We start from the raw sequence: 15,594 nt of genomic DNA, 5'->3' as shown, positions 1-15,594 counted from the left end.
CCTATAGCTTAAACACCCTTAACGACCAGGCCACTTTTTACACTTCTGACCTACACTACTTTCACCGTTTAATGCTCGGTCATGCAACTTACCACCCAAATTAATTTTACCTCCTTTTCTTCTCACTAATAGAGCTTTCATTTGGTGGTATTTCATTGCTGCTGGCATTTTTACTTTTTTTGTTATTAATCGAAATTTAACGATTTTTTTGCAAAAAAATGACATTTTTCACTTTCAGTTGTAAAATTTTGCAAAAAAAACGACATCCATATATAAATTTTTCTCTAAATTTATTGTTCTACATGTCTTTGATAAAAAAAATGTTTGGGGAAAAAAAATGGTTTGGGTAAAAGTTATAGCGTTTACAAACTATGGTACAAAAATGTGAATTTCCGCTTTTTGAAGCAGCTCTGACTTTCTGAGCACCTGTCATGTGTCCTGAGGTCCTACAATGGCCAGACAGTACAAACACCCCACAAATGACCCCATTTCGGAAAGTAGACACCCTAAGGTATTCGCTGATGGGCATAGTGAGTTCATAGAACTTTTTATTTTTTGTCACAAGTTAGTGGAAAATTATGATTTTTTTTTTTTCTTACAAAGTCTCATATTCCACTAACTTGTGACAAAAAATAAAAAGTTCTATGAACTCACTATGCCCGTCAGCGAATACCTTGGGGTGTCTTCTTTCCAAAATGGGGTCACTTGTGGGGTAGTTATACTGCCCTGGCATTCTAGGGGCCCAAATGTGTGGTAAGTAGTTTGAAATCAAAATGTGTAAAAAATGTCCGGGAATGTGTTTTGGGGTGTCATTTTACATATACCCATGCTGGGTGAGATAAATATCTTGGTCAAATGCCAACTTTGTATAAAAAAAAAATGGGAAAAGTTGTCTTTTGCCAAGATATTTCACTCACCCAGCATGGGTATATGTAAAATGACACCCCAAAACACATTCCCCAACTTCTCCTGAGTACGGAGATAATACATGTGTGACACTTTTTTGCAGCCTAGGTGGGCAAAGGGGCCCATATTCCAAAGAGCACCTTTCGGATTTCACCGGTCATTTTTTTACACATTCCGATTTCAAACTTATTACCACACATTTGGGCCCCTAGAATGCCAGGGCAGTATAACTACCCCACAAGTGACCCCATTTTGGAAAGAAGACACCCCCAGGTATTTCGTGATGGGCATAGTGAGTTCATGGAAGTTTTTACTTTGTCACAAGTTAGTGGAATATGAGACTTTGTAAGGGAAAAAAAATAAATAAAAAAAAATCATCATTTTCCACTAACTTGTGACAAAAAATATAAAATTCTAGGAACTCGCCATGCCCCTCACGGAATACCTTGGGGTGTCTTCTTTCTAAAATGGGGTCACTTGTGGGGTAGTTATACTGCCCTGGCATTTTCCAGTGGCCCTAATGTGTGGTAAGTAGGTAAATGACAGGTGAAATCCTAAAGGTGCTCTTTGGAATGTGGGCCCCTTTGCCCACCTAGGCTGCAAAAAAGTGTCACACATGTGGTATCTCCGTATTCAGGAGAAGTTGGGCAATGTGTTTTGGGGTGTCTTTTTACATATACTCATGCTGGGTGAGAGAATTATCTCGGCAAAAGACAACTTTTCCCATTTTTTTATACAAAGTTGGCATTTGACCAAGATATTTATCTCACCCAGCATGGGTATATGTAAAATGACACCCCAAAACACATTGCCCAACTTCTCCTGAGTACGGCGATACCAGATGTGTGACACTTTTTTGCAGCCTAGATGCGCAAAGGGGCCCACATTCCTTTTATGAGGGCATTTTTAGACATTTGGATCCCAGACTTCTCACGCTTTAGGGCCCCTAAAATTCTAGGGCAGTATAAATACCCCACATGTGACCCCATTTTGGAAAGAAGACACCCCAAGGTATTCAATGAGGGGCATGGCGAGTTCATAGAAATTTTTTTTTTTTGGCACAAGTTAGCAGAAATTGATTTTATTTATTTTTTTCTCACAAAGTCTCCCTTTCCGCTAACTTGGGACAAAAATTTCAATCTTTCATGGACTCAATATGCCCCTCACGGAATACCTGGGGGTGTCTTCTTTCCAAATGGGGTCACATGTGGGGTATTTATACTGCCCTGGCATTCTAGGCGCCCTAAAGCGTGAGAAGAAGTCTGGAATATAAATGTCTAAAATTTTTTACGCATTTGGATTCCGTGAGGGGTATGGCGAGTTCATGTGAGATTTAATTTTTTGACACAAGTTAGTGGAATATGAGACTTTGTAAGAAAAAAATAATAATTTCCGCTAACTTGGGCCAAAAAAATGTCTGAATGGAGCCTTACAGGGGGGTGATCAATGACAGGGGGGTGATCATAGAGTCTATATGGGGTGATCACCACAGTCATTGATCACGCCCCTGTAAGGCTCCATTCAGACGTCCGTATGCGTTTTGCGGATCCGATCGATCTATCAGTGGATCCGTAAAAATCATGCGGACGTCTGAATGGAGCTTTACAGGGGGGTGATCAATGACAGGGGGATAATCAATGACGGGGGGTGATCAGGGAGTCTATATGGGGTGATCACCACAGTCATTGATCACGCCCCTGTAAGGCTCCATTCAGACGTCCGTATGCGTTTTGCGGATCCGATCCATCTATCAGTGGATCCGTAAAAATCATGCGGACGTCTGAATGGAGCTTTACAGGGGGGTGATCAATGACAGGGGGGTAATCAGGGAGTCTATATGGGGTGATCAGGGGTGATCAGGGCGATCAGGGGCTAATAAGGGGTTAATAAGTGACAGGGGGTGTAGTGTAGTGTGGTGCTTGGTGCTACATATTGCTGAGCTATCTGTGTCCTCTGGTGGTCGATCCAAACAAAAGGGACCACCAGAGGACCAGGTAGCAGGTATATTAGACGCTGTTATCAAAACAGCGTCTAACATAACTGTTAGGGGTTAAAAAAAATCACATCTCCAGCCTGCCAGCGAACGATCGCCGCTGGCAGGCTGGAGATCCACTCGCTTACCTTCCGATCCTGTGAACGCGCGCGCCTGTGTGCTCGCGTTCACAGGAAATCTCGCGTCTCGAGAGAGGACGCACCGGCGCGATCACCCAGGAGAGCAGGGCCGCCGCAAAGACGCAATCCTGCGTACGGCGGTCCTGAGGAGGTTACGCTTACTCATAGTTTTGCATCAGCTGAACACAGTCCGGCTGCTCCACACAGTCACAGCAGAGTCCACTGGCACTATATGCAATCACTGCCTATTGTCACCACTCTAGTGCCCATCTATCGCTCTGTCCCTCTTATCAGCACCATGGCACTTCAAATTGATCCACAATGTTTGCTCACCAGTCAATATCTGCACAACGAAAGTCAGGCAGCGTGTAATGACCGGCGTCACGCAAAGGGAGGGAAATGGGAAGGCCCTGTCCAAGGGAGAGGGAAAGATGGTGACCCCTGACTCACCTTGCGGCTGGCACCTGACTGCCCTGACGTTCCTAGACGGGTTCCTCACCCGTACGCTGATCATGTGCCTAAACCCTGGCTTTCCCTAAGATGAGCCCTATGTAGTGAACGGGGCGGTGAGATCACTAGTCCGCACCACTGACACTAAGAGGAAAACACCAAGGAGAGGACAGACAATACAGACAAACATATAATCCCAGGTGGGCGACAACAGCAGACCACCAAGGCCCAACAGGGATCCGGAGGGTAACGTTCTGGAACAACAACCAGGGAACACAGCTACACAGCTCCAGAGGGTCAGTATAGAAGTCCAGGCAGGAAGCTTTATATCTGGCAACCAGAGAAGTGAGAGATGGGAATATAAGGGGGTTGGGATTGCTGGACAAGAAACAGCTGAGGAGGAGAAGCTACGGATCCCTGAGTGAGCCAAAAAGGATTGCAAGGGCAACCCAGATTGCTACCATTAATAAACAGCACTGTCTTTAGACATAGAGCGCGCAGCCACCCGCCGCGACTTCCTGTCCCCGGGTATAACGGAGTCAGGCGTGGCTCTTGACACCCTCGTGACAGTACCACCCTATCTACGAGGGGCCTCCGGACACTCAGGACTAGGTCTCAGGATGAGAGGCATGAAAAGCCCGAACTAACCTGTCGGCGTTTACCTTAGACGCTGCAACCCACATTCTTTCCTCGGGACCGTAACCCCTCCAATGCACCAGATATTGAAGAGAGCGGCGGACCCGACGAGAATCAACAATTTTGGATATTTGAAACTCTAGATTACCATCCACAACAACAGGAGGAGGTGGCAGCGGTGACTGTTCTAGAGGTGGAACATACTTCTTGAGTAACGACTTATGGAAGACGTTATGGATTTTAAAAGTCTGAGGTAGCTCCAGGCGAAAAGCCACGGGGTTAATGATGGCTACTATTTTGTAAGGGCCAATGAACCTAGGACCCAGTTTCCAAGAGGGAACCTTTAATTTAATATTCCTAGTAGACAACCACACAGTCATTCACTCCTAGGTCCGGACCTGGCGACCGTCTCTTATAAGCCATGCATTTATATTTACCTCCCATATTTTTCAAATTCGCTTGCACTTTCTGCCATACAGAAGAAAGATGACGAAAACCGTTCCTCTTCGGGAACCCCAGAAGACCCCCCCTCTTTGAAAGTACAGAGTTGGGGATGAAAACCATATGCACCAAGAAATGGTGACTTGCCAGTAGATTCCGGACGGCGATTTATGGCAAATTCGGCTAACGGTAAAGATGACCACACCTCTTGGTTTTCAGACACAAAACATCTTAGATATGTCTCAAGGTTTTGGTTGGTACGCTCAGTCTGTCCATTCGACTGAGGCCTCATGCACACGACCGTTGTGTGCATCCGTGGCTGTTGTGCCGTTTTCCATTATTTTTTGGACCCATTGACTTTCAATGGGTCATTGGAAAAATCGTAAAATGCACCGTTTTGCAGCCAAGACCGTGATCCGTGTATCCTGTCCGTCAAAAAAATATGACCTGTCCTATTTTTTTTGACGGACAACAGTTCACGGACCCATTGAAGTCAATGGGTCCGCGAAAGAACACGGATGCACACAAGATTGGCATCCATGTCCGTGATCCGTGGCCGTAGGCTACTGGTAAGTGACAGGTCATTAAGCAATGCGCCGCACAGACCTGTCACTTACCAGTAGGAGGAGCTCCCAGCCGGACGCAGACATTGCAGCTCGCAGGTAAGTATAATGCTTCTACAAATTGCTAAGTAACCATGGCAACTGGGACTGCAGTAGCGTCCTGGTTGCCATGGTTACCGATCGGAGCCCCAGCGATTAAACTGGGACTCCGATCGGTACTCTCCGCTGCCACCAATGATAGGGGGGGAGATTTTAATTAGGAGGGGGATGGAGGGGAGAGGGCCCACTGGCCACCAACAAGTTAACTACAGGGGAGGGAGGGGGGGAACCAAAAATCCATTGACAGATGTGTCCATGGCCTATTGGGAATGACAAGTGGCAATAAAGAGCCTGCAGGACGTGTATGAGAGACTTTCGCGCGCGCACAAGTAGAACAGGAAGACACAAAATCCATTACATCCTGACGCAACCTTGGCCACCAAAAACGACGAGACAATAGCTCCAAGGTTGCTTTACTACCCGGGTGTCCAGCAAGTGCCGAATTATGATGTTCCTTTAATAATTCGAAACGCAGGTTTAACGGTACAAACAATTTCTCTGAGGGGCAAGAGACCGGGGCGTCCCCCTGGGCCTCTAACACCTTCCCCTCCAGAACAGAGTGTACCGCAGAGACAACCACTCCTCTTTGTAGAATGGGTACCGGATCACTCACATTACCCCCTCCAGGGAAACAACGAGATAGTGCATCTGTCTTGGTATTTTTTGCCCCAGGACAATAGGTAATAACAAAGTTAAACCTGGTAAAAAATAGCAACCACCTAGCTTGTCTAGGGGTGAGATGCTTAGATGATTCGAGGTACAGAAGGTTTTTGTGCTCCGTAATCACAGTGACAGGGTGGATTGCCCCCTCTAAAAAGTGACGCCATTCTTCAAACGCTAGTTTAATAGCTAATACAGTAGTTCCCTATTGCCAATATCATAGTTCTTCTCTGCTGCAGATAGTTTTTTTTAGAAAAGAACGCACAAGGACGTCATTTGCCAGGAGACGGACCCTGAGACAGCACAGCCCCCACTCCCACCTCTGACGCATCAACTTCAACAATAAAAGGCTGGGAGACATCAGGTTGGATTAGTACAGGTGCCGAGGTAAACCTCTCTTTTAGAGAGGAAAAAGCTATTTTAGCGGCGTCAGACCATTTAGAAAAATCAGTCCCCTTCCTAGTCATGTCAGTAAGGGGTTTTACAATCACCGAATAATTTTTAATGAACTTTCTATAGAAATTTGCGAAGCCCAAGAACCGTTGCAGTGCTTTGAGGTTCTCAGGAAGATCCCAATCTAAAATTGCCTGGACCTTCCTAGGATCCATACGGAAACCTGAAGCAGATAATAAATAACCTAGGAACTGTATTTCCTGAACGGCGAAGACACCCTTTTCAATTTTAACATATAATTTATTCGTCCGTAGGACCTGCAGTACCTGTCTGACATGCACCTCATGTTTTTTCAGATCAGACGAATAAATTAAAATATCATCTAGGTATATCACCACAAACCTGCCGATAGGATGACTAAAAATGTCATTAACGAAATGTTGGAAGACAGCAGGAGCATTGGTCAGACCGAAAGGCATGACTAGATTTTCAGAATGCCCCTCAGGGGTGTTAAAAGCTATCTTCCACTCATCCCTTTCCTTGATACGAATTATCTGATTAAACAGGTCAGGAATGAGAGGAAGAGGGTATGGGTCTCGGATGGTTATCCGGTTTAATTTGCGAAAATCTAGGCAAGGACGCAGGCCCCCATCTTTCTTTTTAACTAAGAAAAACCCTGCAGCCACGGGTGAAGAAGAGGGTCTGATGTGTCCCTTAGCCAAGCTCTCGGAGATATAATCTTTCATGGCTTGTCTCTCCGGACCCGAAAGATTATATAACTTGGTCTTGGGTAATTTTGCACCGGGAATCAGGTTAACCGGGCAATCATAAGGACGGTGAGGTGGTAACTTTTGGCAACCCTTTTCAGAAAAAACGTCCTCAAAGTCCGAAACAAATGTAGGTAGGGTAGCTATGGAGGCGACTAAGCAATTGCTATTTAAGCAATTTTCTCTGCAATGCTCACTCCACTCCAATATCTCCCTGGCCTGCCAATCCACCACTGGATTGTGCGCTACCAACCAGGGAAGACCCAACACCACAGGAGTGGGAAGCCCCTCCAGAACATAACATGAAAGCAACTCGTTATGGTGGTCCCCTACCCGAAGGTGTAAGTTATGGACAATGTGAGTGAGGTTTCTCTGAGACAGAGGAGCAGAATCAATAGCAAATATGGGAATAGGTCTCTGTAGCGTACAGAGAGACAAACCCATAGTGTGGGCAAAATGGGCATCTATCAAATTTACTCCTGCTCCACTGTCTAGAAAAAAAGAAATAGTCTCCGTCTTAACACCAAAAACAACAACCGCTGGCAACACAAATTGCGATGTTCGTATGGAGGAAACGTATACCCCCCGGCTGACATCCTCCACACAGCCTGGGGTTAGTAGTTTTCCGACTGTCTTTTGTTTTTGAGAAAGGAAGGACAGACATTAATAAAATGACCCCTCTCCCCACAGAAAAAACAAACCCCATGCCTACAGCGAGCCTCAGGATGACGGACCTGACGAGTAGTTCCTGCTAGCTGCATAGGCTCGTCTAAGTCCGTACAGACTAACTGCTGCTTGGGAGGGGTTACCAGTTGCTCCGGATTTTTCAATCTGTCCCTAAGACGTCTATCTATCCTGATAGAAAGGGACATAACCGCATCAAGGGAAAAGGGAGTCTCATACAGCGCAAGCGCATCCTTAATCCTTTCGGATAACCCAGAGCAGAACTGACTCCTGAGAGCCGGGTCGTTCCACTGGGTATCCGTAGCCCACCTACGGAACTCTGAGCAATACTCCTCTACTGGCCGCTCTCCCTGTAGGAGTCTCCGGAACTTTGATTCAGCCAGTGCGATTCGGTCAGGGTCATCATATATGAGACCCAAGGCCCCAAAAAATTCATCCACTGACCGGAGAGCCTGGGAATCAGTGTGTAAAGAGAACGCCCAGGATTGTGGGTCCCCCTGAAGCAGGGAAATAACAACCCCCACCCGCTGTTCTTCATTACCAGAGGAGTAAGGGCGCAGTTTAAAATATAATTTACAGGCCTCACGGAACCTGTAGCAACCGCTGGACTTGCGGTCTGTAGCAATTGCTGCTGTTGCTGGAGGACCGACGCCTTCAATCCTGACACCTTCAAAGACAGGCCTTGAAGTTGCTTTGACAAAACAGCAATAGGATCCATACTGGATTCTAAGTAGAAAAAAATATATAGATATTTTTACATTATTATTTTTTATTTTTATTTTTTTTACCTACACAAAATAAGGGCCAGATATAATGTAATGACCGGTGTCACGCAAAGGGAGGGAAATGGGAAGGCCCTGTCCAAGGGAGAGGGAAAGATGGTGACCCCTGACTCACCTTGCGGCTGGCACCTGACTGCCCTGACGTCCCTAGACGGGTTCCTCACCCGTACGCCGATCACGTGCCTAAACCCTGGCTTTCCCTAAGATGAGCCCTATGTAGTGAACGGGGCGGTGGGATCACTAGTCCGCACCACTGACACTAAGAGGAAAACACCAAGGAGAGGACAGACAATACAGACAAACATATAATCCCAGGTGGGCGACAACAGCAGACCACCAAGGCCCGACAGGGATCCGGAGAGTAACATTCTGGAACAACAACCAGGGAACACAGCTACACAGCTCCAGAGGGTCAGTATAGAAGTCCAGGCAGGAAGCTCTATATCTGGCAACCAGAGAAGTGAGAGATGGGAATATAAGGAGGTTGGGATTGCTGGACAAGAAACAGCTGAGGAGGAGAAGCTACGGATCCCTGAGTGAGCCAAAAAGGATTGCAAGGCAAACCCAGAAAGCTACCATTAATAAACAGCACTGTCTTTAGACATAGAGCGCGCAGCCACCCGCTGCAACTTCCTGACCCCGGGTATAACGGAGTCAGGCGTGGCTCTTGGCACCCTCGTGACACAGCGGCAGCATTGAGAGCACACGAATGGGAACACAACTAATATGTAAGGGTGAACAAGAATATCATGAAGGGTTGATGAGGGTTACCCCTTCTTAACTTTCAATGACTCTTGGGCCAATTTCTAACCAGCTCGTCTGCTAACAATCCAGGTCCTCTAGAGATGTTGTTATCTCCACCTAATAGCAAAGGGGATGAAGCCAACAAGGACTGGTCTCCCTCTCGCAAAGGGTCCCATAGCTTGCCCCTGTTACATATGATCTTGTACTAAATCACAGTATTAATAGAACTGGGTCACATCTACATTTTTTGTAGGAAGTTTGCTTAGGTTTACCGATGAGTGAAATGAGTAATCCAACTAGATGGTTTGCCAGTAATGATAATGTTCAGACAATTCATAGTCTTAGAATGTATAACTATAACATTCTATGTGTAATAAATACTGTTATTAATTTATTATATATGCATACACATAGCCATACCTTCAAGGTATGCAAATTATAGGAGCCAAATAGTAGTTAGATGGTCAATTAGAATTCCGATTGGCTTATTTTGCCATCTGATATGTTGCTCAACAATAGCAGCAGCTTTGTATATATAGCACCTTTGCAATGAGCTTCAGTATCCATCTTCTGTGACCTTGTTTCATCACTCAGACATCTACCAGAGACAACCATGTCAGCAAAGGGACAAGGCAAAAACCGTAAGTGCCATTTATATAGGTTTTGATTATTTTTAATGAAATGGAATGAAGAATTATTAGCTCTCCATTAGTTGTGCTTAAAGATATAAAGACAGAGCCTAAGTGAATATCCCATTTAACTAGTATGTGTAGATGACTTAGATTTATCTGTAGTCCACTTGAAAAACACTGTAATATAAAGAGAGAAAGAGAGAAAGAGAGAAAGAGAGAAAGAGAGAAAGAGAGAAAGAGAGAAAGAGAGAAAGAGAAAGTATACTGTGCTAACATATGCTAAGCTTTCTTTAATGGTTGGTGCAGACAGCTGCAGGACTCTGAGAAATGTATATCGTTCTATTGGTGTTCATCTGCTGCCTTGATAAGTGAGGGGTACTAGTATTAGACACCCGCTTTCATGGTTCTTCAAAAACATCATTACCTGGCCTTACAATTAATATTGAGCTATGAGTGAAAATCATTATGGTAGACCAGTATGTGCAACCTAAAGTGTCAATTGAAAGGGGTTTTCCGGACCCGTTTATTGATGACCTATCCTCAGGAATCAATATCCAATCAGTGGAGGTCAGGCACCCTGCTTACCAACTGATCAGCTGTTCCCTGCAGCTTGAATGAGAGGTGGAAACAAAGTGTCGTGCTGGGTAACTGCAGCTCAGCACCCATTTAACTGAATAGGGGTTAAGCTACAGTAAGCTGGCATGACCATTACACTTTGAATGGAGTTCTGCTTCCAGCTCTGTTGTAAGAGCTAGTTCCAGTGTCAGAGGCCAAAGGAAACAGCCAATTGGCGAGGATGTTGGCGCCCCAACAATAAGATATTCATGATCTACAATATCCTGAGGATCCCCTCATGCTGAGGATCAATATCAGGAGCTTTGAAAACCCCTTTAAAGTAGCAGTGAGCGTCTATATCAGCAGGGCCTCTTTGTTGGAGTGAAGATTGCCCAAATATTATGTCTACCCCTGATTTTGTCAACCTTCATCATGCTTACTTTATTACAATATACACTGGCTGCATTGATGCTGGTATTACTAAACTACTGTGCAATAGCTTAGTAACTATCATTTACAGGCCTTCACAGCAACCTTGCACCAAAGATCCCACAATCAAATTGTTACATTAGCCTAATAAGTTTATAAATGTAATCATTTTCATTCTTTGTATTTTCATCACTTTCTCTGATAATATTTTTTTGTTCTTTTCAGCATGTTGCCCACCACCTGTTTGCCAGGACCAAACACCAAAATGCATCATAGTTGACCCATGTGCTCCATGTCCAAAAGTTCAATGTCCACCACCGCCTTGTTGCCCAGGTATGTATATTTGTTGATGATATTTGGATCTAACTGTAATTTGGATGTAATGCACAGAAACATGCATAACAGTCTAGTGGATACAGAGGCAATGCAAATAATCTATCTAAAATAATCCTGTTTAATGTGCAGAGTGCAACATACATAGAAAACAACAAAAGGGAAGAATTTCATTTCTATCAATGAAGTCTTAAAACCAACAGTGTGTAGGGGATTCTGGTTTAGTTTTCTAGTTTACACACACACATTCAGAGATGTATGAAGCTGTATTTCTTTACCCCCATGATTTAACAATAGAACTTTCCATAGAAGTATTGCTTCTAGGCAGGGGGTACATAGAAATCACTGGGCCCCATAGCAAGTATCTAAAGTGGGCCCCCGTTCCCCTTTTATAGCCCCTCCCACTACCCATTCCAGGCCTCTCCCTTTGTTCCATGAACTATGCTTGCTGCTGCGTTTTATACTGTATGCCATCAGGGCCGGATTGGGATTACAAAACCGCCCTGGCACACAAAAGAGGTTTAATAGATGCAGTGTGTACAGATGTATAGTATATACAGCAGTGTACTGTTACATGAGGTACAAGATATAATATATGCAGTGTGTACAGGTATATAGTACATACCATAGTGTACTGTTACATGAGGTACGAGGTATAATATATGCAGTGTGTACAGATGTATAGTACATACCATAGTGTACTGTTACGTGAGGTACGAGGTATAATATATGCAGTGTGTACAGGTATATAGTACATACCATAGTGTACTGATATGTGAGGTACGAGGTATAATATATGCAGTGTGTACAGGTATATAGTACATACCATAGTGTACTGATATGTGAGGTACGAGGTATAATATATGCAGTGTGTACAGGTATATAGTACATACCATAGTGTACTGATATGTGAAGTACGGGGTATAATATATGCAGTGTGTACAGGTTGTAACGGGATTAGCTCACGGGACCGCCGTCTCCTGGGATAGACGGGCGCTATAGGCACATAAAACACAGTCCAGTCCAAGCAAGTATGGTGCAATGGGCCTCAGCCAGTTTTATTGACTTTTGCAGAAAAAGAAATATTAAACAAAACAGTTCAAAAGAAATGAAATACCTGGCCGTCTGGCCACTACGTCTAAACAGGCAGTAGTCCCTAACTACATGAAACTGAGCCTTGTGACCAGCTCCATCAACCAAACACACTGTTGTTTTCCACTCACCCAGCAGGGTTCTTCCCAGGAGCAGAGAGATCAGCTAGTGAGCTGTTTGCCCTCTTATAGCACACTCAGGTTCCAAGGTGATTAGCCACAGTTACCCTGAATACCTGGAGTGGCTAATTGGAGCAGGGAGCCACCCAACTCTCCCTGCTCCAAGCAGCCAGGCCCTTCTAGCCAGGTTTTTAACAAAACCCTTGCAAAGAGAAAACCTAGTTTTCCTTGCTGTCAATTCCCTGGCTGCTTTTTAGAACGTATAGGACAGGAACCTAGGTGAAATGTAGACTCCTTCTACCACTTTCCCCCTGGTCCTGTCACAAGGTATATAGTATATACAGCATTGTACTGATATGTGAGATACGGGGTGTAATATATGCAGTGTGTACAGGTATATAGTATATACAGTAGTGTAATGTGAGGTACAAGGTATAATAGATGCAGTGTGTACAGATATATTGTATATACAGCGGGTACTGACATGTGAGGTACGAGGTATAATAGATGCAGTGTGTACAGGTATATAATAAATACAGCAGTGTATTGACATGAGGTATGAGGTATAAATTACAGCTCGTACCTCACATATCAATCCACTGCTGTATATACAATATATCTATACACACTTCAACTATTATACCTCGTATCTAACATATCAGTACACTGCTGTATATACTATATATCTATACACACTTCAACTATTATACCTCGTATCTAACATATCAGTACACTGCTGTATATACTATATATCTTTACACACTGCATATATTATGCCTCGTACCCCACATCTCAGTCCACTGCTGTATATACTATATATCTGTACACACTGCATCTATTATACCTCATACCTCACATATCAGTACACTGCTGTATATACTATTTATATGTACATATTGCATCTATAATACTGTGTAATATTTGCACTGTGTGTGTATGTGTATATATATATATATATATATATATATATATATATATATATACACACACACACAGAACAGTGTATTGATGTGAGACATACAAGGTATACTACTGTAGATTCAGTGATATGTCATCACAGGTCCTGGCAGATGCACTGTTCTAACCTGGGAATCATCAAAGGTCCTTTAGCTTTAGAAAGATAGACAGGAGCAATTAGGGGGTGGGGCATCTCCTCCACTGCAGGCCCCTCTTCCTCACGCCCTATAGCAGCTGCGTGGTCTGCCTATATGGTATGTACACCACTGCTTCTTGGTACGAATAACTGAGTAACACATCACCAAATGGAGCATTATATGCCGCATTGGCTGAATTATTTTTGTAGTCCAGAGTCATACATTCTCCAGTTCTGAGGACCAAGCAGAGGCGCAGCTAAAGGCTCATGGGCCATGGTGCAAGAGTTCAGTTTGGGCCCCCCTTCCCTCAGTCCTTTATGTCAAGGGGCAGGGGAGCACATATCCTTCCTGCTGCCTGAGGCAAAAATTGACCTAACCTATTCCTTCCAGCCAGAGGTGTAACTTGGAGATTCTGGGCCCCAGACTGATACATCTGCACCCCCTATGGCTACACCCCTTGGCCCAACGCTGATTTACACATGAGATGATTGGAACTATCAACGATAAATGATGAAAATATTGGTGGCAATAACTGATTGTTTATACAATAAAATGTTCTTGCATGATATGACTGTAACAAATAACTGTTCTCTGACTTTACCCTATTGTTAGCAGTATGATTATGTGAAGACAGAATTTATGTGATACAAGTCCTGCTATAAACAGCCATATTATGGTCATAAAAATATAGGTAGCATTTGCACCTAGGCCCTAATGCCTAAGAAACCCAAAGTCCTTTTTGCCACATAAGATGACACCAGAATTACAAATGTCACAGAGTAGTTCAGAGCCCTGTTATAACATTTGTATTGGGGCTCAGGAGCTTCAGTTTACATCTTCTTCCACTTGTATTAAAGAGTAAATAAAAAAAAATATCATACTGATACTCTTTGGCTGAGCTGTCAGTTAACAGCGATAGAGTGGCAGAGTAGAGTTAACGCTTTATGGCCTTTTTTTTTATGTGTCTACTTAAAAAAAATACTTTAATAATATTTTTTCTAATCCAGCAATACGCATTATAATTGAAATTTTTTTTTTGTTGCCAGACTACACATATTTCATATAATTAGTTTTATCTGTTCTGTCAGTGCCTCAATATCATAAATTACCAGCATTACTTGCCAACAATTTTTTTTATTTTTTATTAGATCCATGCCAGCAGGGTGGTTATGGACAAGGCTACGGTGGTCAAGGAGGATATGGGTATGGAGGTAACATGAAGTGAAGAAACTTTGCTGTACCATTCAAAACTTCCAAATTAAATCATGGAATCAACTATGCATTGCAGTCTGTTCTACTGTCTATATCTAAGCAAAATGTTTAACAGTCTTTGAAAATGTTCTGTTTAACTTTAATAAATGTGTTCTCCTGATTAAGTTATTCAATTGTATGTGAGAGTATTATTTCTAACCACTTCTTACCATGGCTCTTAGTGGACAGAGATAGATTAGCATTTTTAAGCACTTACAAATTAATTGGCTATAATTTATAGTTATAAGAGCGAGCTATCTTCTCTACAACATGTCTCCTTATGTAGTTACATACATGTAGTTAGCTGGTTGAAAAAGACCGAAGTCATCAGATTTATTCCTAAAAATCCTTCCTGATCCCTGCTGGTTATCAGACAGATCTCTAGATCAACATTCCATATAAATACCAGGAACTGTATATTGTGTTTTACTGTGAACACACGTCACAGTTTGGATAGTAAAGCAATATATTCAAATTTTGAGATGTAATTCGGGCCTCAATGATCAAGTAAATATATTTTTTTTCACTGTGCTATAACTTTTACAATGATGCACCATTAAAAATTAGTCCTAATTTTTAATGGTGCAGTTTTGTGGTACACATAACGTCCTATTTAACTTTTTAAGAGAGGGTAGGAAAAAAACAACAGTACCCCCACTGAGTTTCCACACTATAACATTTGTGGTGTTCATTTTTTGGCATAAGTAACATGACAACGTTATTTTCTGTGTTAGTATTATTACAGCTATACCAAATACATATAGTATTTTTATGTTTTACCACATTTTCACAACAAAAACCCTCTTTAAATTTTTTTGGAGAGATGCTTTGTAGTTTTATTAGTATCATTTG

At 43.1% G+C, this 15,594-nt stretch overlaps 1 long non-coding RNA gene across 1 annotated transcript; it reads left to right on the top strand.

The window, feature by feature from the left end:
• The first annotated feature begins 9,767 nt into the window (after window positions 1-9,767).
• On the top strand, window positions 9,768-14,871 carry LOC121003469. The gene is made up of 3 exons (XR_005779482.1): window positions 9,768-9,878; window positions 11,079-11,186; window positions 14,640-14,871. It is a non-coding gene; the product is annotated as an uncharacterized LOC121003469 (long non-coding RNA).
• Window positions 14,872-15,594: the final 723 nt, after the last annotated feature.

This window comes from Bufo bufo, chromosome 6 (genome assembly GCF_905171765.1).
Source record: "Bufo bufo chromosome 6, aBufBuf1.1, whole genome shotgun sequence".
Lineage (NCBI taxonomy): Eukaryota > Metazoa > Chordata > Amphibia > Anura > Bufonidae > Bufo > Bufo bufo.
This window is presented reverse-complemented; position numbering and strand designations above follow the sequence as displayed.